Raw genomic sequence first — 25,623 nt, 5'->3', positions numbered from 1 at the left:
TATCCTAATTTTATAAATTTTAGCATTCCTAGATCTCTACAATTGATAGAACTTTGGTATATACTAATAGATATCATTTCAAGGTCTAAAGTAACCCCTCAGGAAAGAAGAAATCTTGGGTCACCGACAGGTGTGAGCTAATAGGAGAGAATCTCAGGTGTCCATCTTTGGGGATGAGAGGAGAGTGGTTCCATTTGCCACCCCCACTCCCCTGAAGGTACCACAAGGCTGGATCTGATGGAAGGGGCGTTTCTTACCTGAGGTTGAGAGAATGTTGAAGTAAAGGGGTCATACAAAACCGACAAAGGGAAGCCTGGTTAGGTACATATGCAAGGGAATAAAATTTACTTGGGTCATTAGAATGAGGGTGCAGAAGCAGCCTCCTATAAGATCAGTGATTAGCTGGCTGAGGGAGAATTATGAAGCAGTGGGGTAGGATGCGTAGGGAGTAAGGTTGTCTGGGGAGAGCCATGGAGCAGTGTGGTAGAGTTGGGTGAATTAGAGGAACTCATTGTGGTTACAGGGACCTTAAGGAAGGCAGAGAATTGGAATAACTGAAAAATTTAGGAATGCAAAATACAATTGAGATTAAAAACTCAAGGTCTGAAATTTCGAGTTCAGGGCCAAACTCAGCCCTCATTGCTACTGAAATGCACTCAAACAGGGGCACATTGGAAATCAAAGTTTGTAATTACTTGACTGTAAGTGAAAGAAAGAGACCTTGAGTATGTAGGTTGTAATTTAGGTGTCAAAGTGAAATAGCCTCTATAACCTTTTTCTGAGATTAAAAATTAAGATTTTTTTAACTGTGTGTGTGTGTGTGTGTGTGTGTGTGTGTGTGTGTATGTATGTGTATGACAGAGATTTGAGCTACTTAGCTAATTGTGAAGGAACTCTCCTATACCTTGCTTATATGGAGACATGAATCTTAAATAAAACCTAGTTGCTCAATATTGTAAACTTTAAAGGTATGCTCAGACTAGACTCTGGCCAGCCTCAGTTATGTTCTGGTCAGGAGGTCTCTCTAATGATGCATAATTAGGAGTTATGCCCTCATTACTTTGAAACTGATTTGCTTCTGGGTGAATTTCTTTAGCTCTATTCTTCCAGTAGTGGACTCAGTAAGCTCTTGCATAGCACCAAGGGGAAATGTGTTTAAATCCAGCTCTGGGGTGGATTAGCTGACGTGGCATCCCTCTGATCCTTTGCCAGATGTCTATCCCCAGCTGGCAAAGCTCTCCGCCTTCTTTTCAGTGGTTGTTGTCAACGCTGAGCTTCCTGCCAGCAGGGGCTGGTCTCTCCTCAATGGAGGGCAACATGCCCTCAATCAGCATTTAGATTCTTTTGTGAAGACATTCATGGATAAAACTCCCTGCTGCTTCTCATCTGCCTTCTGTTTTTGGAATTTCCCAGACATCTCCTGAACTGTTAGGCTTCTATGTATGGCCACTGTAGGGTGTGTGTTGGGGAGGCGGGGGATTGGAAAACTGGTGATACAAACTGTAGGGACCACTGGGCATGGAGCCTGAATGTTTATAGGCCTTGTTCCCATAGATCTTCAAGTGTCAAGAAGGGGGCTTATGGTGCTTGGCATATGGCCCAGAAGATAAATGAGTAAAGGGCTTATGGGTTGAAAGTTTTTCTTTCTTGGAAACCACACAGTACCATAGTTAAGAGTGTAGGCTCTAGAGCCAGAGAGCCTGGCTTAGAATCCCAGTTCTATCTGCTGTTAGTACCGGAGTCGATTTAATTGACATATAGTCTCTCAGTGACGTTGGGCTAATTATATAACATTTTTGTAATTCACGCTGCTCATTTTTTAAAGTGGGAATCACCACAGTACCTTTTTCATAGGGTTCTTAATGAAAATTAAATGAACTATTTGTAAAGTGCTTGCACCAGTGCCTGGCATTTGGTAAATATTACATAATTGTTTGTTAAATAAACTAGGTTTATGTCTCCCAGGTTTAGTGGAATGAAAACAAACATTGATTAAGCGAGATGATAAAAGCATTCTGCTTGAGTAAAAAGTAGTATCTATAATTACCACTTACTGGCTGCGTACCATGATCTAAATACTATGCCAACCATTTTATGTAATAATAATGAACCCGTTCATAGCACATGCATCTGCCAGGCACAATTACAAGCCACTTTATCCACTTTACTCTTTTGTTCCCTGCATCAACCCTGACAGGAGTACATATGTGTCCATTATTATCATCATCCCTATTGTTCTCATGAAGCAAGTTGATGTTAGATAACTTGCCCAAGGTCCCAGAGCCAGGAGTAGAACTAAATTTTGAATTTAGCCAAAATGGTCCCAGAGTCTCTGTTCTTAACCACAATCCATACTGTCTGTCATGGAAGCCCTCCTTAATTCATCACAGCAGTCTTAGGAGGAGGAATCATTATTTGCCTCGTTTTATAGAGGACAACACTAAGATTTAGAGAACTTAGCAAGTTGCCTAAGTTCACACTTGCAAGTAAGTGAAGGATATTTGTGATCCAAACCAGTTTGCTAAAATTACAGAATAAAATTAATATATATCACAAAAATCTGATGTCTGAGTGTACCAGTCGTGGAGAGGGGAAGACTATAGGACAAAATGTTATCAGGATTTGTCTGGAAAATTCAAGATGTAGTAAGTGTAGATATGCTTAAGGACCTTCCAAATAAGTGTGTTTATAAAAACTCATCAAGAAATTACTTCTGTTTTTAGCTACTCTTGCTATCGGTCTAATTCAGTCTTCTAGGGAAGTATATTTCCTCAAAGAACACTTTAAAAAGCAGCAGAGATATGTTCAATGTTATAATGTTCACTGAAAAATATCTAAGTGCAAAATTGTATGACAACTTCTAGGTAAAAATATTCAGCCATATGGACAAATCCCTGGAAGGAAATACAAAGTAATAAAAATACTTGCTTTGTTAATATGATGAAATTGTGAATTATAAAATGTTTATTTTAATATTTCTATTTTTTGCTAATTAAAGTAAACTTTAAAAAATCAGCCCATTTTGTCAATATCAACCTATGGTCAGTGTTCCTAGTTCAAGATCATGTGCCTGGCATACTAGAGTAACCTCTCCTCTCTCCCTCATTCAACTGTGCACTTGGCTCTTAGCTCCCAGATCCATATGCTTCCATGTGAGCCTTGCACTCCTTTGACTCTACATTTCCATTAGTGTCATCTCCTTGATTTGTAGTGTCCTCTGTTTTACCACTTGTACATCAGCATACTGCCCACCACAAAGCCTTTCATAAAGCCTGTTTTGACTAACACCAACTGGAAGTGACCTCCCCTATTCTGAATGCTTATTATCTGTAGTTGCCTTTCGACATATATGGCCTATTGTGTGTCTATCCTCTCTGTCCTTTTAGATTGTAAAGCTGCGATTCTGGTCTCTGTTGAATTCAGCATCTTGTATCATACCGTACAAATTCTCAATATAGCTTTGTTATGGAACAGAGGAAATGCTCAATATAGCTTTGTTTATGGAGATAACAATAAGTTGTAAAAGAGGAGGGGCTCTGGTCACCCTACTTTAAAACCCTAATGGATATTTTTAGCACTACACTGTGCCTTGACCTTCAGGGCTAAGGTAATATTCCAAACTATAGGAAAGTCAGAATTGAAAATGGTCTAATATTTCAAGGAATTCATTATAAATTGTGTCTGTTAGTAATTTTCATTTGTCCTTAGAATTAGAAATGTAGTGTATATTATAAAATTTCTATTCAAATAGTCTACGGATTTGTATAAACAAAGCACAAGTTTTATCATCCTAGACAGATTATCTGCAGATGGGCTAAAATCTGGTGCAGCATTTCTGGTGCTTTGACACTTTTGTGTTTACTTGCTATTATGAAATTGCCTTCCAAATTTTTTAATAAACTTCATCAGCATAATCTTACTTTGTGATCTTTAAACATAACATAAAAATTAGTGGTTCAAAGACAAGTTTTTCCAAAAGGGAGAGATGAGACTGCTCCGGCAACATTTACATCCTATAAGCATGGTGATATAAAATTATTGGAGAGCCCAAGAATAAAAATTAGAACTTGACTAAACTGTTTCTATTTATTTTTATTTTTGTTTGCAGCATGTCCAAAAAAGTGCTTTTCAAAATTATGTATGCAAAACAAAGGAAAAGACCCTTGTGTTCTTTTTAATGCCAGATTTTATAGTGTATGCATACATGGGTTAGTATGTTCACAAAATTTTTTAAAAAGCTTCTAGAGCTTTGTCTACTTGTTCACAACTCAGCATATGGATGACTTAAACCATGCAGGTAGTTTAGCCTCAGCTTCCTTTTTCAACAAAATGTCCTTTTGATTTTCAAATTACTTATTCATTGTGAAGAGTCTGTCTCAAAATTGAGAAACAGAGATAACTCTCTCAGTTCTCCAGTGAGGGAACCTATATATTGGTGCCAATCGACTGGCACTTCACCTCTCTGAGTTGTAATGAAAGCCATTCTTTGTGTTTCACTTTAATGGGAAAATAAGTGGTCTAAAGATTGAAAAATAAATGACATTGAAAGAAAAAGGCAGGTAATTTAAAAGAAGGAAGGAGAAGATGGAGAGCTGTTGGAAATGTCTCATTGGAATAGTTTTAGAATATTCATTTATATTTTACCATTACCTACCAGATTCTATTTTCAAATTAAAATATAACCTATCTTATATATAAGTTCCCTTATTAAAACTGCCTTTGGATGTTCAGAAAAATGCTACATCATAGAGGGAAGACCTATCTGTGAATTAGATGCCTATGTCAGTATTGCCTAACGATACAGCATTCCATACCATTCTAAAGATTAAAGAAATTAGTTCATAGTTAACATTGGTTGACTTGTCCTTAGTTTCTAGATTTTTGTACACTTGAAGTTTCTCTAAACCCCAAGCCTTTGAGAATCTAAAGGAAAAGGAACTATATTAATGGATGTTTGATACAGTCTGAACTGAATGAGAAAAGGTAATCTCTAAAGAAATTTCAAAGAAACAGTAGAAAAGAATGTTAATTTCCATGTAAATGTATTCAGAGGCCTAGGTTTTTCAGTCTTTCAAGGTGTAAGAATTAATTACCAGTTTTGAAGAGCAAAATTTATTCATGGTAAGAACTATAGCAATCAGAATCCTCTAGGTATAAATTTCATGAAATTAATATTGAGCCGATTAAAGTTGAATAAATCATCATTCTTTCCTTTGGTGTATTGCAAACTTCCAAATGTTTGATGTTGTCTTTGTGAACAGTATTTAAAGACTGCCATATGAAGTGGACTTACAAAGGAAGATATTAAGTATGTTTTGGTTCATAGAAAAAATGCATTAGAAAGGACAATTTTCTTTTGTGGTCCAATGTTAGGTTCTGAATCTTTAAAGAATTATTCAGGTGATAATGGAACAATATTGGTGTTGATTATTAATGTATTCCTATGAATAAATTATAACTAGTTAACCCAAAAAGCATGTAATCAAAACTTAAGAATAATTCATTCTACTTTTCTTATCTGTACTGATAAAGAAGAGGCTTAGTTTAAAAATGTTTGACTGCCAATGAAGAAATGAGAAAAATGCTAGTACTTTTTATTAATACATAATATGAAAATATTTGCTTTTACTGTTTAAATGAGGCTGCCATGTGAAATATTAGCAGGGTCAGGATTAATAGACTAAGGGAATACAGAAAAAACTTCAATCATTGCCTGAGGTGAGTAGAGAGATAATTTAAGACCAACAGAAAGAGATAAAATAATGGGATTAAGCAACTTTATTAATAGAGGCATATCTGAAACTTTTTGGGGAACGGGAGGCAGCATTCCATAGACGTCTCAAAGCTTATTTTAATTTTAAAGATCATTGAACATATGTCTGGTGTCTAGGACAGGTTTATTAGAAAGGACCTTAAAAAGTTATAAACCCATTTTACTGTTTCAATTGTTTTAATTAAAAGGGACTCAGGTTGTGTGTTTCAGTGGAACACACTCAATGGAACTCTGATGTTCTGACTGTGCCATCAACTTTCCATTTCTTTTTTGATGAATCATTCCACTCGGCTGAGCTCGGGTTTAGTCAAAGGCAGATGGGGATGAATGAATGAATACACGTTCCTAGAGAACAAAGTGAAAATTTCCCTTCTCGTATACTTTTGGCAGTTGTAATACAGGGTATGAGTATTACATAATCCTCATTTACACATCCATATGGATTTAGGCCCAAGGTCTTACTTAGACACTAACACACTCTTCTGATGTGTTTCAATGACCTTTGAATGTAAGCTACTTCTAGTACACTTCTCTCCTGTCTACTCAATTTCTCTGCTCTCTTACCTGAGATTGAACTTCAAAGGTGTTCCTTCCAAAAAAAAGTCCTCAGAATATATAGAAATTCCATGAACCTTTCACACTAGATTTCATATAGGGAGGGTTCCCCCACCTCTTTGAGGTAGTAAGCAAGAGATCTTAGTGAGTGGGATATTGTGAAATGGTCCTTAATAAACAAAAACTTTGCCTGTCTCTAGGATTTGTGCTTTGAATAAAGTTAGATATGATGATTATAAAATTTAAATTTAAATGTAAAACATTGACTTAAGAAGTGTTCATATTCTAGAAATGTCTTAAGACATTTATCTGGGAAAAATGAAAAAAAAAATTTTGTCTCACTGTCAGGGTTTCCAGTGAGAAAAACCACAGGTAATCATTACTATATGTCCTCAAAGTATGAAAACAAAACTTCATTTCTAGGATTATTTGTTTAACTGAAGAAAGTTTATACAGCTTGTGGGAAATCATCTCCTAGGACTCAACATGGGTGATTTGTTTTCTTTTATGTTTGTTTTGCCTATTTTTTCTTGTTAAGAGTGACTCTAATGTCTCAAAGATCAGCTACTTCTTGACACACAGGCTCACTGTTGAACCTGCATTGTGTTCTTTCTCTTGGTCCAAATCAAGAACTGTGTTCAGGTGTTAGAACTACTAGGTACTCAAATGTTTGCCAGGGTCAAAATTCTATGTTAAAAACAACAAAAAGAAAAATGAGGTAAACTGAAGATAGAGATCCTTTTGTTTACTCTTGCCTAGTCTTTCATTTGCAGTGTAAAGAAGGTAAAATTTTGTAAAGAATAAGGACAAAAAGAGAATGATGGAATCATAATTGGATCTTTTAGGGATTCTAGAGCTGAACTGAAGCTCATACTTCTGATCTTTATCAGAGCCTCATTGGAATATTAGCCATATACTCTTTTAAGCACTATTTTAGAGTCGTAGTTTCTTGAAAATGTGATAGCTCTGTGTATTCTGTGATTTTAAATAGAGCTGGTTGTTGTGGGCATCTAGTGGGGATATGCAGCTACATGTGAAAGCCTGATTTAAGAACATCATTCACTGTGTCCACAGAAGATGCAGCAAGGGATGAAGAGATGCAGGCCTAACCAGCCCGGCTGATCAACCCTGATGATCCACAGGGCTATGATGTTCCAGACAAGGTGTAAAGTGAAGGATTGAGATAATCCCCAGATAATCTAGGAAGGAATTTGTCTCCTGTTCATTTTCTGTTATTATATGGCCTCACACTTATTTATACTCAGGTAAGCTTAGTATCTTCTGTTTACTAGAATGAGAATTTTAAGAAGGGCTTCTTAAGATGACCTAGGTCTAGTCTTGGCTCTCAAATATTTCCTGGCGTGTGGTCTTAGGACAAAGCCCTGAATCGGTGCTTGTTAGTGTCTTCCTTAGTGTAATGAAGTAGGGATTGACTCTGATATGCTTATCTTAGAGTATGGTTGTAAAGATCTGATGTGACAATCATATGTATAGAAAATTCTGAAATATGAGATTGTATCAGTTTTACATAAAATGAATAATACTTTCAAATTCAGGGAAGCCCAGCCTTGCCTCAGCTTTTGCCTAAATATCCTCAGAAAAACCACTCTTAGAAATTATGAAATATTTATAGATGTATGAATTTTTATTTCCCATGAGAGTATTCCTTTTGGGTCTGAAACTTGAAGGTCAATAAATAAGTTTGAGTAGTTACAGTTGGATATCTTGTGCCCTTTGAATAAATTAGATTTAATAAAGAGAGCAAGAGGATAATATAGGTGGGCAAATTATGGATGATTCACAATGAATTACTTCAATTTAGTTTAAAACAAAGGAAATACATGTTGAAAATAAAGGAGAAACAGTTTTAGCAATATTGTATAATAAAACAAAATTTAAACTGCCTTAATCTTTAAAACTACCAGAAGAGATTTCTCAACTTTTTCATTATTGATATCTCTGCCAGCAGGAATTTGTCATACTTTCTCAAATTAACTTAGATTTTTACCTTTAATATTAGGACTCTGTGTTGAGACCCCTAAATTTATTGTTTTGAATAACTTCTCAAGTACAGTAAAGTTTCTTTTGCTTAATAGACTAGTAGGTGTTTATTCTGGTTATTATAATCTAGTTAATAGTTACCATGCATGATATTCAATATATAAAAATGTAATAAAATGTTCTTCAGTTGGACATTGTTTATCTTTTTCAGGTTGTATTTAGTTTCTTATTAGGCTACAGGTTATGGTTATTAAAAAAAAGTACTAATGAAAATCTGTTTTCCAGTTTAATTCTGGATAACAGAATGCAATTGTGGTTTAAATAGTAGTAGAGCCTTGCTAATTTGGATTATATTTCGGATTATGAAAATTTAAAAGTGTAAAATATTTACATTTAGACTTTCAATAAAATTACAATGAACTTCAATTAATCTGTTTGAAATGATACGTTTCAAATTAGTAGAGGGTAAGTTAATGGTTTGATGCTATTAACATAAGTTGAATGCTTATGAGTGTATCTCAGAACTTTAGTATTTATCTTTTCCAGCCACCAAGTAGAACACATGACAGCAGAAACGGTTTCTTTTAAGTGACTGACCCCATTCACATTGCATTTTTATATAAGATGACTTGTATTCTCTATAAAATATCAGGAATAGTATCCTGATATGGCACAGTATTTCTCTTTCTGGCTTCCTTAATTGTGTTCTGTGTCAAGATATTGGGACATAACTAAGATAACTGTCTGACTTCGGTAATAATAGTGTAGGGCAATTTTTCTCCTGCTAAAGAAGGTAGAAAACACTTTCCAAGACAGGTGCAGTGTTGTTAATTAAAATACGGTGCAAATTACAGTGAAAAATGAAAGTCACGGTTAGTGGTTGGGGACTAATGTGAGGCTTCTTCTGAGAATTTGAAAGTAAGATTGTAGGCTCTCATTTCACCTCACAATTAAAAATCAGAAATAAAATCTCCCATATTGAATGCTTTAACAGAAACTAAAGGGCTTTTGGAGAGTGTTGGACAACTGCCTTTTAATGAATTCCCTTAATTTTAACTCTCAGTTCTAATTTCATGCTTTTCAAATTATTTTTTGATTATGAATTGGCTTCCTGTTTAGATCCGTCTAAAATAAATAGTTGACTAGTTATGCAGATTTAGGTATTCCTGTCTCCAAGATAATATTTCTTATTGCAAATCAATAAAATGGAATTCAGACTTTTATATATCAGTTTCATGAGCTTGGTTAATGACAATCTCACAGACAGATGGTTCTGTTCTCAGTGTGCTGGAAATATCTGAGGAATATTACCAGCCTCTGGAGTATGGAAAATTCACAAAGTTTAAGAAGAGCATGCTGTGAAGCCTAGTGTGGGTTACTAGTGTGATTCATTAACCAGAGATCTTTGTAGAGTAGACATTCATTAAGGTCTCTCAAAATTTTCAAATTTACATGGATGCAGGTCAAATTTTTCTTATCCCAGAGCAAGGATAATGGTAATAACAAGTGTGACCTTTTATTTCCCCTTTATCTCCTGGGAAAAGCTAGTTCTCCTCATCTCATGATGCATAACTTTTTCTCTGCAATGAACTTTCCTCTTGACCAAGTTATTTCAAAACCATTTTGTTAATTTCTGGATGAACTAAATCTGTACCAAGATCTGTTGGCTTTCTATTTCAGTGTATGATAGAAGGTATAAGTTATATTCATGGTAAAACTTTCTGTGATTGAATAAATAAGCCATGTTCAAAATGTGGAAAACCAAAGAATATTTTAGGAAAACACAAGTTCCCTATAATACCATGACCTGTAGGTATTCGGTGCTTTTTTGAAAAATTGCTTGCTTCTTATGACTAGTGTTAAGTTTAATTACTCTTATCAATGTGTTTTGTCTATCAATGGGAAATACAATAAAGTTAGAAAAGAAGGTGATGTTTTAGGAATAAGCATTAAGAATAATAATTGCCAAGTTATTTAACTACCACAATAAACAGTGCAGGAACCATCCAGATTCTGTGTCTGGATTGACTTATAACTCATAAGGGGTGGATAGAAAAAATTTCAGGCTAATACGTATTGTTTCTAATTTCCTATATAAGCTGGTAGGTGTTAACTTCTGTTATTCAAAATAAATTGAGAGAATCTGTTTTATTAAGGTAGCTGATCTGATTTCAGTGAATTTTCTCTTTCTGGATTTCAACCTTTCCTAATTAATAAGCTCAAGGGTCTTGCTCCTGAAACAATCTAATGGCTTCTCTCCCTATATTTCGTTTTTATGGTTAAACTATAATTTTTTCTTTAAAATCTCTGATTTTGTACAGGTGATTTAAGATCTTCAGAGGCTTGTGGAAAATTCATTAGTTACCCCTCTCTGGAGTATAGCCTCAACATGTGTGCAAAACTGAACAGCTTCCTACATACTGCTAGTGGGGCCATGTTTTTCTAAACCTCAAATTGTCTAAGACACGTGGTTTAATGAGGAAGACAGGGCAGAATGTGAAATGGAACTGGCTTACGACACTCAGATGAGGCAGCTACTGCTACCATGGCCCTTTTCTGGGAAAGTGTTCTTAAGGGCTTTTCAGATTCACATGGGTAACCCGTTTTGTTCTCTGTATTAGATATTAACACATCAGCAGACATTCACCACTTTTCTAGTTTTTAAATAGAAAATTGAACTTGAAAGTTGTGCATTTGTGCATTGGGGTTCCAAGCATTTATTTTGTGTGTGTGTGTGTGTGTGTGTGTGTGTGTGTGTGTGTATGTGTGTATGTTTTTCATAATTCTCTCTTAAGGAAAAAAGCCTTTTCCATCCTCTGACAAACCAGGTCTGAATACTCCCTGACAGTCAAGCGTCTCCAAAAACTGACCTTGCTTTGTTATTGTAAGTATTTTCCATCCTTTCCTCTGTGTGTGTGTGTGTGTGTGTGTGTGTGTGTGTGTGTGTGTGTGTATTATACGTCTATCTATCTCAAGGCTTTTTAGACATGGGACTCTTTTACCAGGTAAAAGGACTGTAGAAAGAGAGGGGACATTTTTATTTGTGGTGGTGGGGGAGGGGTTGAGGAAGATATTTATTATTTAGGTGCACCGGGCCAGTCAGATTAACATCCAAAGGACTGAGCCCCAAACAAGGAGTTAAGTTACCTTTTCAGGAGGGGACTTTTAATAAGCTTTCTCTGAAAGGGTGCTTTGAGGCATCCTTTCCTCTCAGAGTATTAACAGTAGATTGTGATGCAGGCACAGTTGTTCTTTTTCATAAGAATGTCAAGGTATCCTTGGTTCAAGGAGGTGAGGCCATTGAAACCTTGGTAAATTCCCCAGTTCAATTGCTTTTTCCATGTAATTGAGATGTTTGCTGCTATAGAAAATGGATGGATTAAAGGATATTATTGTTAAAATGTCTGTTTCAGTTTAATTCCTTGCCAATGAATAGACAACATTGTAGCTCAGACTGTTTTTCTATTTAATATCTGTAAGAACAGTCAACTTATTTAAGTCTTATGAGTTTTAGAGTTTTCATCTATAAAATGGAGATTAAAAATATTACCCCATAGCATTTTCAGGATTAATGAGAAGACAGAGATAATGTAGCTAAAAGAGTTCAAGTCAGCAGGTCAGTTCCTTGCTTGTCCATCTTCAAACATTTCCTACACCAGAGATGGGTTTTGGTATCTATTTTAGAAGAGCTTTGGAACACCAGGGAGGGAATTATTGCCTCTTAGAGCTGCGTAAATATGTAATACACTGTAAATAGTCTGTGAAAGTAAGTTTGCCAAGGGATTTCAATTTTTTTAGGGAAATCATTTCAAAATTAGTAATATTTATTACCTCTAGGTTATAAACTTAAAAATTTAGAATGGTTATTGAATTATGTCAACATTTCTGAAAATTACCTTCATTTTGGAATTAATTCTAAACTTACACTTTTAGGAAAACTGATAATGTGGGGAAAGAAAGCAAAAATTTCAGAAAAAAGTCTTCTGTTTTTCATAATTCTCTCTTAAGGAACAAAGCCTTTTCCATCCTCGACAAATCAGATCTGAACACCCCCTGACAGTCAAGCATCTCCAAAAACTGACCTTGCTTTATTATTGTAAATATTTTCCATCCTTTCCTAATTCAGATTTGATCCTTGGGTCAGGCTGCTCTTTTCACTGATTCTGTGTACAAACCATGTATATTTGTATCTTTTTTATTTTTTATTTTTTTTGCCTATGTTTAATTGTATATTATAATTGTTCTTACTTCTCTTCCTCTATTCAAGATGTTCTCAACTTTCAAAGCGCCTGTATGTGAGGAGACAACGAATTTGGGTATGTGGTTTCAAAGATTCTTCTCTCCAATTCCCTCCCTATTTGTTTCTCTTTTCCCTACTTCCCTTCTCCTTCTCTATGTAGGCAGTTTCTTAATAGCTTTATTTTTTTTTTTAACACATACCTATAAGTCAAATCATTCTGTCTTTAGAAGAGCCTGCTTTGTAAGAAACTATAAGACACAGGCATCTTTTACCACCCATATTCCCAATAGGATAGGAATCTGAGAACAAGGGAGAAAAGATGGGATAGGGTCAGGAGAGTCAGAATAGCAGAGTGGTTAAGACAATGGACTTTGACAACAGTTAGTTTTGGGTTGGAATCTTGGTCTTAGTTGTCTCATCTGTACGGGGTTTAAGAGAGGCTCCCTCATAGCATAGAGTTGGGTAAGTACAAGAGACAATGTGGGTAAGATATCTAACCCAGTGTTTGACACATAGGCAGGAGCTGCTACCACCTCCACCACCACCACCACCACCACCACTACTATTACTACTACTACCATTACTACAGAAGAACCAAAAGCAAAAAATACTCTTCAGCTTTATAAAACAGATGAGCTATCAACAGCATAGCATGTACTGATGGTATATTAGTATGCTATTGCTGCTTTAACAGATTACCACAAATTTAGTGGTGTAAGAAGCTATTATATGAAGCTATTTTCTTACAGTTCTAGAGGTCATAAGTCTGAAATAAGTCCAGGGCTAAAACCAATGTCAGCGGGGCTATCCTCTTTTTCTGGAGGCTCTGGGGAAAATTTGTTTCATTTTTCTTCCAGCTTCTAGAGGTTTTAGGGATTCCTTAGTTTATGGCGTCATTCCCCCAATCTTTACTATTGTCACATTGTTTTCCCCACCCTCTGACCTTCCTGTGCCTCTCTTATAAGGAAACTTGTAATTGCTGTGAGCCCACTTGGATAATGCAGGATAATCTCCCATCACTCTTTCTTAATTTAATCATATCTAAGTCTCTTTTGCCAGAGAAGGTAACAATTGCAGATTATGGGGATTAGGAGGTGAACGTCTTTTATAGGGGCATTATTCAGCCTTCCACAGACAGACTGAGCTCTTTGGTGCAAAGGAAACAGGCATGTTTAGAAAGCAATAGAAGGCCAGGAATTAACTTGCAGAAGAACAGCAAGTGTTTACAGAAAGAATTGGTTAGCCAGCTTTGACAGGAAACAAAGTAAACTCCTACTCCAACTGGTTTGTTATTTATCAGTAAAAGCTAAGGCAAATTGTACTTTTCTAGACAATATATTTTCATATGAAAAATTTTATTCATCATGAGTGCTATCACTGTTTCTCTTAGGAGTTTCATTTTTGCTTTTCTACAACTTAAAAAGGCACCATCATTGTCTAAATGATATCTTCCTTAGATCCAGATATTGTGAGTTCTAGGGGAAGCGAGCCACCTTTTAAAAACGCCTAATAAGTGTTAGAAAATTATTGATGTTATCTCCTTTAATATTCTTTATAGTTATTTGAGGTAGACATTGTTACTCTTACTTTTTTGTTGAGGAAACTGAAGTTTAGAAGCCTTAAGTAACTTACTTGCAGTTTCATAGCAAGTAAATGGGAGTTCATGATTTGAAGCCATGTGGTATCTGATGCCAAAGCTCAGCTTTCCCTTCCTTTAATGTTTGGCCTTAATAGAGTGAATGACTCGTTTACTTGTTACAGATTAAGTTGCTAATTAAATAACAGCAGGACCAGGTTCTAGGCCTCTTTGTCCTATTCCCTATGTTGGTGTTACTATATCCGATACAAGAAATACATATATTCGAACCATTATGGAAAGATATTATATATTACATATTCTGAACATTATGGAAAGATTTTAATTCTAGGTCTTATATAACTTTAATTTTCAGAATTGAAGCAGAATCTGCTCAAAAAGCTATCAAATCAGATATTCTTTTCATAATGAACACCTTTCTAAAATCTTAAATCTATTTATAGGAGAAAAGAAATAGATCATTTTCCATGACAACTTCTCTATTTTTAATCTACCACAAGTTCATTGTCTTTTCTTGCCTACAGTTCAATGAACTTCAGTTGAGAAAGAAAGGGATAAATAAATCAGGAAGGTAATTGAAGTACATTTATGGACTTCTTTATTTTATGTGATTTGTCCAGGAATCAAGCAAATGACTACTTTTAAGGGCTTGGTTAGCATTGGTACAAACCACTATTGCAAATGCTCTCTGATTGCAGTAATTAACTTTGTAGTCATGAAAGGGAACCCTTGATCTTCCTTCATTACCCAACAGAAGTGCTCTGAAAAGAATTAACATGAAAGTAGACTGTGAACAACCTAATGTGTGAGGAAGTGAAGATAACAGTTATTTCTCCTTCAATCCATAGAACACCAGTCATTGTGTTGCTTGTCAAACAATGAGTACTGTCTTGGCATTAGCAATTTTCCTCAGGAAAAGCGCAGAACCTGAAAAATGACCTAACTTTCATGGCCAAATAAAAACGTCACTTGTTAAGTGAAACCAGATAGTTTAAAATAAATATACCATGGATTAGTATTTAATACCTTTTATATAATCCATTAAATGCTTTGTCATTTTTTTTCCCCTCAAACTTCTAAGAGAAATGAGAATGAGGTTCGGTTCTGTCTTTGATTTTATTTTATTTTTTTATTTTTTTTTTGAGGCGGAGTCTTGCTCCCAGGCTGGAGTGCAGTGGCGTGATCTCTGCTCACTGCAAGCTCCGCCTCTCAGATTCACACCATTCTCCTGCCTCAGCCTCCTGAGTGACTGGTACTACAGGCGCCCACCACAACACCTCGCAAATGTTTTGTATTTTTAGTAGAGACAGGGTTTCACCGTGGTCTCAATCTCCTGACCTCGTGATCTGCCCACCTCAGCCTCCCAAAGTGCTGGGATTATAGGCATGAGCCACCGCACCTGGCCTTTCTGTTTGATTTTTAACGATGAGTTCGTACTTCATTTCTGAGTGAGTTATTTGGTTAGTTTTTAGAGAGATTTCCCATTCTTATTTTCAAAACTGTATGCATCTAAGTGAGGGAAATAATTCTGGTGTCAATCCAAACAATTAACTTCTCACCTCCACAGTCCATACTGGGTTAACATTGGGTTGTCTTCTACAACCCAGTGTTAATGAAAAACTGTGGAATTAATAGTGTGGAACTGATTTATGAACTTAATACATAGTTGCCTGTGTGAAACATGAAATTGTAGTAAAAAGGAGATTATCTTTCATTTCCAGTGTAATGAGTTGAAAGTAGGCAATGCAGTTACTAAATGCTTTACTCTTCAAAGCTTTGCTGTGGTCAAAGGACTCAGAAGAGATAGTTTTTACTTTCTGGTACTTTCAGATCTAACACAGTATCCTGTAAAGAGTAGGTGTTCAATAAATACTCATTGCAATGAATTGAGTTTCTATAACAGTTGCTCTAACTCTCTTTTTGGACTCTTTCTTTTTGAGATAATCTCTCTGTTACCTGAGATAATCTCTCTCACACCATGAGACACTCCAGGGATCATTCTTGGTTATGGTTGTGAGATATTTCAGGAATTCTAAATTGCAATTTCATGTTAGCTTCAAGAAGGTTCTGCTCTAACATCATGCGTTGGTTTTTGTTAGTGAGATTTTATGTTGTTCATTATGATTAACAACATAAAAATGTTGCTCTCCATTTAAGATCCTATTTTCTTATTTTCCTATGATTTGGCCATTTCTCCTGGCCCTGATGACTTTGGTAGCTAGAAGCTTGTCCTTTTTCTTTTAATCACTCAGTTTCACTGAGTTCTTCTATTGAATCCTGGTCCGTGTGTCTTTGTTTCTGCAGTCTTTAGGTGGGCTTACTCATGTTAAAGCTTCCTACTTGAGCACCTGTCTCCTGCTGTGTTTGTGTGTGGGGAGGCATTGGGGAGCAGCACAGATCAGTATTAGTGCATGGGCTTCTAACTGACCCATGTCCTAAGGTAGGCTTTGTCACTTACTAATTGTATGCAACTTTACTTCCTGAAGAAACTGTCTCCTTATTTAAAAGTAAGCCTTATACTATTTACCTCAAAGGGTTTTGATTGGGATTAAATTAGATGACATAGGTAAAGTGCCTGGTATAGAGCCTCACATAGAGCAAGCTATCAATGAATGATAGTGGTCTGCCCTCCAATTATCCTTATTCCACGTTCACCCTTTATGATGATATCCATTACTTAACCTATTGCCAGACCATCCTTCTTGATGATAAAAATCCACCTATCTGGACCTGCTCATATTACCAGCATCTGAAAACTGCCTTTATTTTCTGCCATTTCATAATGGATCTGTCCAGTCTGTAGTCTGGAATTGATGTGCTGCCTTCCCCTCCTCCCCAAAATAAAATGTCTTTTCATGTCCTGAGCCCCATACCTGACACCTGCTTTACTATCGGTTTTTGGAATTACTTCTTTAATTTTTTTCTCTAATAAAGTCAGAAATTATTCTAAGAAAACAACATTTTCATTTTGAGATGTTAGTGTTTATGTACTTCAATTATTAATTCAAAAATATTTTATGTGCCTATTATGTACCAGGCACTGTTAAAAATAGCAGAGATAGCTTCAAGAATAAAACAGGTAAAAATTCTTAATATTTTAATAAAAGAGGTCAATAAAAACAAGTAGACACATAAAGAAATACTGTTGTGTCATACTATAAACTCTATGAAGAAAAGTGAAAAGTGATGGGATAGAGAGATGTGGCAGGTGCATACGTGAATATGTGTGATTTGAACAAATAACTGAATGATGTGAAGGCATAAGTCATTGCTGAATCTGGTATAATAGCAGTAGGCAGTGAGAAAAGAGTAACGGGTCTGAAGGAGAACCTTGAATGTTTGAAGAATAGCAAGATCAGTGTGGTAGGATCATAATGATTGACGAGGATAGTAAAAATAGTCAGATGATTAAGGGTCAAATTATGTAGACAGATTCTATATATAGTCTATGATAGGAAATTTGTATGTTATTCTAAGAGAAAAAATGTTTGAAAACAGAGGATTAGAAACTGACTTATGCTTGTTGAGAACAATTATGTACTTGGAAACAGCCCAAATTACGGGTATGTGTGTCATCCTTTATTATACTAGAACATTGTCTAATTGGTCCTTCCAAGGATTATTTAATTCTCTAGGGGAAAGTACCTTTGTTTGACATTCACTTTATTTTTGATTCGGTCACAGAGTCTGTGAAATCACATGTTAACTTGTAGATTTTGTCTGTTAGCAAGGCAAATCATTTCTAACTTATAGAAAAGATAGAAAAAAATAACTCCAAATGTTAGTTTTATTGCCTGTAGGACATTAATCAGTTTATCTCTTAGCATCTTAGTACATTTTGTGCTGCCATAACAGAATACCGTAGACTGGCTAATTTTTAACAAACAGAAATTTATTTCTCGCAGTTCTGAAGGCTGGGAAGTCCAAGATCAAGATGCCAGCATCTGACAAGGGTCTTCTTGCTAAGGCATTTCATGGCAGAAGGGCAAAGAGGGCAAGAGAGGCAAAAGGAGGCCAAGCTTATCCTTTCATAAGGAACCCACTCCTGTGATAACAAATCTACTCCCATGATAAAGGCATTAATCCATTCACGAGAGCCCTAGTACCTAATTACTTCTCATTAGGCCCTGCTTCCCAACACTGTTGCTTTGGGGATTAAGTTTTCAAAACATGTTTTGAAGGACATATGCAACCGTAGCACTCAACAAACTTATTTTAATATGCCTTTCCTCTATGCCCTATTTCTTTAATTATCCTTTGAACTAGTTTTACAATCCTTGTTGTTCTCTCATTGATGAGTTAAACATTTTTGACATGTCTTCTGTATTTACATAAGAGTTATGGTTTTAGCATTTGGAAAATTATATGCGTTGACATGCTAAAAAAGCCCACTTTGGCTGCTGAATGGAGAATGCAATGTGTGACAGTATGAGGGAGAATTTGCCAAGGTAGAAGCTGGAAGACAAATGAGGAGGATAGTACAGAGATCCAGGCAGTAGCAATGGTCAAGATGGCCTGGGCAGGTTGTGGTGGTGGAGATTGTGAAAATTAAATTTTATATTTGATTTGGAGGTAAGGATAAGACTTGCTGATGAATTACTAGGGAATGTAAGATTGAATGGCTAGGGTATGTGAAATTCAGAGAAAATTCAGAGAAGAATCTAGGATTTCTGCTTGGGCAACTAGGAAATGGTGGTAGAGGAAAAGCAGAATTTTTAAAGAAACTTAAAAGATCTGTTTTGGATATGTTAATTTTAGACATAATTTATACCTCTTTGGCAAATTTCCTTATAATAAAGATGTTTATTTTTGCAACAACCAGGCAAATCTTAAATATAACAAATACCTATAATTATGAACATGCTCTTTATACATCATGTCTTCTGAAATCCCTAGAATGATTTCTCATCTTATGTGTGCAGTTAACTTCTTCAATCTTCCCCCTCAAACCTCTTCATTTTTAAATATAACATTTTTCTCCAAAATTTTAAGTGTAATATGTCCAAAACAAGACTCTTGATTCCCACTCGGCAGAGCTGTCCTCTCTCTTGTTCTCTCACTACTAGCACTCTCAATCCCAGGAAATGGTGTCACTATCTACCCAGATAGACTTATGGGATCATCTTGATTTCTCCCTTGCCCCTGAACCCTTTATATACAATACATCAGTAAGGCAGATTTCCGACCTCTATATTTCACCTATGTTTGCTTTAATTTCATGGTGAAGGCTCACTCCAGTCCAGGCAAGCATTATCTCTCACCTTCTCACTGATCTTCTCACTTCACCTCTTATCTCTTGTAAATTCACTCTTCATTTAACCAGCAGAAATCCTAAAATATAAAGCAGATCATGTCTGTTCTCTTCTTAGAACATTTCAACTACCATCTGTTGTACTTACGATAATATTTAAGCTCCTCAGCCTGGCATCAAGACCTCACCTTCCTCACTGAATTCATCTGTTCCACTCCTTCTTTTGCTTCTACATGTTCAGGTCCCAAAGGCCTCTTTCAGTTCTTGGAACCTGTAATTTCCCTCCTAACTCCAGGCCTGATCCCTCTGATTGGAACTCTCCATACTCTTCTCACTTAAATGTCACCTCCTAAGTGAAGGCCCCTAGGACCCATCTGTCTAAAATAGGCCCCTTGCCTGCCATTGTTAGTTTGTCGTGGGAACTTTTTTATCCTTCTATTTCCGTTATTTTCATTTTATTTACTTTACTGGCAAAGCTAGTTCACCATTTTATTTCCAGCCTTTTGTTCAGTCCTAGAATAGGGAAGACCCTTAGTGAATGATTGCTGAAGGAATGGATGATGTATTTGCAAGGTATAGTCCATAATGATATTATTACAATTATTTATAAGCAAAAATTTACTTATAAGCAAATATATAGGGGATTTTATGAAAATCTAATAGACCAATGATGGACTTCTTAGAGAAAGCTAAGTAAATTTAAATTTCAACATTTTCTAATTTCTATTGTAATGTTTAGTCCATCAAGGCACCCATGTAAAATAATTCTTACTGCTCTTACTTCTTATCAGTATCCTTCTTTTAATTCAAAAGTTACTTCTTATAGCTATTCACATTATTCTTGGCCAGTATCTTATATTTTCTTCAAATTCTATTTGTATTTTAGTACATCTGTCCTGAACTTTTTCTCTAAATAAGTGCAAAATATTAACATTATGCTGGTTCAGCAGCATTATTATGCTTCAAAACCTTCAAAGATAAAGTTACAATGCAAGGAAACACTTTCTTGAGAATAAAGAGAAATAACTTACTCCTTTTTCCATTAGGAATTTATCCTTAGGCTCTTCTTACTATTTATGATTAATCTTCCTGCTGTATTTCATTACTTTAATCTTACAATAGGATAACATTTGTCTGAAAATGGTACTAATTGTAGAATAAATGAATTATCTATTTACTGCTCGCTGCCCCACACTTTAACCTCAGGAGCTTAGTAGTTTGTGGCAACTTTCTATATAGTGTAGCTAATATGTACTCTGTCAGGATAAGGATAATGGCAATGACTCAGAATTATTTCCTAAGAATTCATGGTTTTGAATATATAATAAATGTATAATTCTATATATATAAAATAAATTAATTGATCAGGACTATGTCTCGTGATACCACAGCCTTGAAAAGAATGACTTAAAACTTGTATTCCTTAACACTTTGTGAACATGTAAGACTTAGGATCTTCATTTTAATTTTAAAGCCCTTAAAAAATCAACACATGAATATATATATATCATATATATGTGATATATATATATGATATATATACATGGTAAAGAGTACTCTGCAGTTGTTGGATATAATGTTCTACAAGCCAAATTAGGTCAATTTGGTTAATAATGTCATTTTAACTTCTATGTCCTTTTCTTTTGTATGCTTTTCCTATTAGTTACTGAAATTAGTCATAGCCTATGATTGTAGATTTGTATATGATTCCTTTAGTTCTTTCAACTTTTGCTTTATACAATTAAATTTTGTGCTAATTAGGTATTGAAAACTTTATGATTTTATAGCTTGCTACGGACTTAACCCTTTTATGACTTTGAAATGTACATCTTTATATCTTGCACTTTTACTTAAGATCTACTTTTTTCACTATTTAACCATATAATTTTTCTTTTTGTTAATATATGGTAGACTTATTTTTGTCTTTATACCTTTAACTATGTGTTCATACATATGCTTACACTGTTATTTTTGTAAACAGAATAAAACTGCATTTTTTTCAAGTCTGACAAATTCTGTGTTTTTAGGTACAATTTTATTTTTTACTTGGAATTCTCTTTCCATTTTGAGGTGTAATTGGCAAATTATATTCAAGGTGTAAAATGTTATGTTTTCATATACTTAAACTGAGTGAAATGCAGATTTTTTTTATTTTGAGAGTTGAGTCCATTTACTTTAAATATCACTGATTCGACTCTTTTAAACATGTTATCTTGCTATTAGTACTATTATACTATTTTATCCTTTATTTCTCTTTTCTGGCTTCCTATTTATTCATAACATTATGACATTTTTATTTTAAAATCTTTAGATTTTAATTTTATATTTTATTGCTCTTCAGTGTTACATTATTACAATAATTTGTACTATGTAAACATGCAAAACGTCATTTAATTTCATTGTTCCCTTTCGACCTTTTCTACTAGTCTTACAATATATTTTATTTATGTAGACTTCTATATGTTGTAAATTCTATAAGACATTATATATTTTGTTTTACTAGCTTATATGCAATTAAGTTTACCCCAGAATTTATCCTTTCTTTTCCACTGTTTCCTAAAGTTCTGTATTTCTATGAGATAATTTCCCTTCAACCTAAAGAAGTCCCTTTAGTATTTCTTGTAGTGCAGGTCTGCCCACAAAAACATTCTCGGCTTTTGCTTTTCTGAAAATATCTATTTTGCTTTCATTTTTCTGAAAACATATTTTTACTTGTACAGAATTCTAGGTTGGTAATATTAGTTTTTTCTTTCAGGGATCTAAGTATATCCATCCATTGTCTTCTTGTTTCCCTATTTTTCTGTTGAAGAATTGGTTGTCAAAATTAGTATTTCTTAAACTGAAGATAACATGTACCCTGGCTACACCCCAGGCACTTTTTAAATGCTCTTAGCTTTTTTTTTTTTTTTTTAACTAATTTTACCATAATGTACCTAAGTGTGGTTTTATTCACCTTTGTTGTGCTTAGTGTTTGGACAGGTTTTTGGATCTTATGTATATAAAATTAGATACTTTTCATCAATTTTGAAAAATTTCTGACCAGTATTTTTCAATTATTTATGTTGTAGCATTCTATCTTCTCTTTCTAGTGCTCTGATTACATGTATATCAGAACTTTTCATGGAATCCTATATTTCCCTGACTTTTTTCCTAGGTTTTCTGCTTTTTCTTTTATAGGGATTAATCGTGGCACTTCTTATTGACATGTCTTTAGTTCACTAAATCATCTATTCTGATGTTTCCAATCTGTAATTAAGCCCATCTACTCAATTCTTAATTTCAATTTTTATATTTTCAGTTGCAGGATTTCAGTTTGATGCATTTATGAATTTCAGATTTCCACTGAATTTCCATTCTTTCCTCTATCCATTTGGATATATTAATCATAGCTATTTAAAAATATGTTTTATAATTTTTTAATCTAAAATACCTAGGTATCTGTTTCTATTTTTTGTGTTATTTTCTTTGCTGATGAACTTGTCTCTGTTTTTAGCAAGCCTTGTATGTTTTGAATCAATGTGCCCATTATAGACAACAAGTTAAACATCAAGTTTTTGTTTTGTTTTCTTTTGTTTTTTGTCAGTTATAGCAGTAATGGTTTGTCTTGATCTTTTAGTTGGTTGCTTTTAGTCTTTGTTAGGGTTGATTACATCATATTTGCCCTTACTCTTGAGTGAGGCTTTATAGGCTCTCAGCTGAAAGCTGGAAGTTTTACCAAGTAATTTTGAGGCACTCAAATACTAACCTGTTTTTCCTTAAAACCGTCTCTGAAATATCTTTGCAACCACCTGGTGATCTATATTGTTTCTTTTTTGGAGTTTTGCCCTGTGTATCACATAAGAAAAATTTTGGAACCATATTTTAGAGTTCCCTCATCTGAGGCTACCTTCTTGCTTGAATTTTGCCCCTTCTCACTTTTCTGGCAGCTCTAAACTCTTACATTTATCTCTTCAGTGAAGCAAGAGGCTTTCATTCTAATTGAGCTCAATTCTCCCATGCCAAACTGGAGAGTGTCTATAGAGAAATACCCACTTAAAGCATATCTCTCCCTTTAGGATCATAGCCCCTTAATTTGCTGCTTATTTTCATAGTTCTTCAGGGACTTCAATTTCAGTTTTTATATTTTGTCCAGGAGTTTAATGGTTTATAGTGTGAAAGTCTGACATAACTACTCTACCTTGCTAATTATTTAAACTGATAATTATTATTTTAAGCTACATATATTAAGCATTCATTATTTGCCAGATATGGTGCTCAATGATTTAATTGTATTATCTCATTGAATTCCCACAGTGGTCTTTGATGTAGTCATTAGTTTTTTCTTTTTTTTTTTAAACAGAGTCTCGCTCTGTTGCCCAGACTCTGGAGTGCAGTGGTGCAATCTCAGCTCACTGCAGCCTCCGCCTCCTGGTTCAAGCAATTCTCCTGCCTCAGCCTCATGAGTAGCTTGGACTACAGGTGCGCCCCACCATGCCCAACTAATTTTTTGTATTTTTAGTAGAAATGGGGTTTCACCATGCTGTCCAGGATGGTCTCTATCTCCTGACCTCGTGATCTGCCTGCTTCGGCCTCCCAAAATGCTGGGATTACAGGCGTGAGCCACTGTGCCCGGCCCCCATTTGTAGCTTTATAGATGAGGAAACTGAGAAAGGAGAATGTACTAGTCCAGGTCCCACTGGCTGCTTATCCAGATCTGTCTGACACTGAGGTGACATCATGCTGTTTCAAAAGTGAATGTCCTTTATCTTGAGCAAGAGAGAAAGCCCACTCGCTCACACACACAGGTGTCAGAGCTTGTTTCAGGTTCTTACCGAGGACACCAGGGCTTGCTTTTCTGTTTTTTCTAATCGATGACGCCTTGTCTACATAGACTTATTTTATTTCTGGTTAGAAACTGATATCTGTAAGTTTTTACTGATAATATGATACAGCAGTTAAAAAAAACCCACAAAAAACAAAACTTACTATGTTCTCAAAGCTTTATTTAGGAATACCTTTAAGGAAACAATGTATGCCATACCAACTGTCTTTGCTGCTTTAATTGGTATTTGAAAACCTTCAGATAATTCAATACATCTTTAATTGTTTTCTATTTCATTTTTTGCAGTTCATTAATTGAGGCTGGAAGGCATGCTGCAAACATGAGGATACTAAGACATTTTAAATAATGAGAAATTGAACCTAGAAACAATTTTGAATCTATAAGAAAACAAAAGTAACAGTCTGAATAAAGAAATAGGAAGTAATTAGTGATAACATGGATAGCATGCTTCCTTTATCTCAGTTACTATAAGTACTTTAAACAATTAATCCTCATACCATCTCTCTGATACAGGTCGTCTTGTTATCCACATGTAACAGATGAGAAAACTGAGGCACAGGGAGGTCTAATAAATTGCCCATGGTCACAAAGTTAGAAAGTGGCAGAGATGAGATTTAAAATCTGGCTGTTGAACTCTTTATTTAATATTCAGTGAAATCTTAACCTGAATTCTTGAAGATTAGGATGTCATTATTCCTTGGTTCTGTGATTAAACAGTTACCATATTTTCGATTTTAACACTAGCTAGAAATTTTGCTAAGTTCACTTTGCAGTATATTCTTCAGATACTGCTAAAGAGCAAGAGGGATAATGGAAGACACATTTTCTTAGAATTTTAAGCTTTGAGGGGAAAGAGGGATATTATGGATATGGAAGATTCCTAGTTATATAGGTTGTGAAAGTTTCAAGAATTATAAAGAAGTCTGAAAATTAGAAACATAGACTGGTTGCCATCTGATCATTCATTAAATCATTTATTCTGCAGACATTTACTACATTGTGCATTGAAAGAAAACTAACCATTGAATATTTACCATGTGCCAAATAATGTACTAGGTAGTTTTATAAACATTATCACATTTAATGCAACAGCCCTCTGTGGAATGTATTATTACTCCTATTTTCATTTGAGAAAACTGTGTGGGTTAGCGGGCATTCATAATTTGTGCATTGTGGGAGATAACGGCTGTGCAAGTGGCTGAGATGGGCTTTGAGTCGAAAACTAAATGACTCCAAGAGAAAGGCTATAAGGTTGCAGGGTGTGGGTCTAAGACTTGGGGAAGGGAGTGGTAGTTCCCAGAGGGTGAGAAACAGTTTCAGACCACAAAGAGCTTTACAATCTTATAGAGGGATTAAAAAAACAAAACAAAACAAAAAAAACCCA

At 35.0% G+C, this 25,623-nt stretch overlaps 1 protein-coding gene and 1 long non-coding RNA gene across 5 annotated transcripts in view; one reads left to right on the top strand and one right to left on the bottom strand.

Moving 5' to 3' along the window:
* Positions 1–25,623, top strand: part of LOC105475431 (uncharacterized) — a 270,783-nt gene that overhangs the window by 72,687 nt on the left and 172,473 nt on the right. The window contains exon 4 of one of the 2 annotated variants that reach the window (XR_003016622.2): positions 7,403–9,147. The exons of the other annotated variant lie outside the window; for it this stretch is intronic. This is a non-coding gene — a long non-coding RNA (uncharacterized lncRNA). Of the gene's footprint in view, positions 1–7,402; positions 9,148–25,623 lie in introns of those variants that run through there. 2 annotated transcript variants of the gene reach the window in all.
* Positions 1–25,623, bottom strand: part of LOC105475430 (glutamate metabotropic receptor 3) — a 223,519-nt gene that overhangs the window by 157,543 nt on the left and 40,353 nt on the right. The window contains exon 2 of one of the 3 annotated variants that reach the window (XM_011730639.2): positions 19,428–19,497. The exons of the other annotated variants lie outside the window; for them this stretch is intronic. The gene's annotated coding sequence lies outside the window, so the exon portion shown is untranslated. The remainder of the gene's footprint in view (positions 1–19,427; positions 19,498–25,623) is intronic. 3 annotated transcript variants of the gene reach the window in all.

This window comes from Macaca nemestrina, chromosome 4, assembly GCF_043159975.1.
Source record: "Macaca nemestrina isolate mMacNem1 chromosome 4, mMacNem.hap1, whole genome shotgun sequence".
NCBI classification, from domain to species: Eukaryota; Metazoa; Chordata; class Mammalia; order Primates; family Cercopithecidae; genus Macaca; species Macaca nemestrina.
Note: the sequence above shows the minus strand (reverse complement) of the source record. Positions and strands in the feature narration are given on the sequence as shown.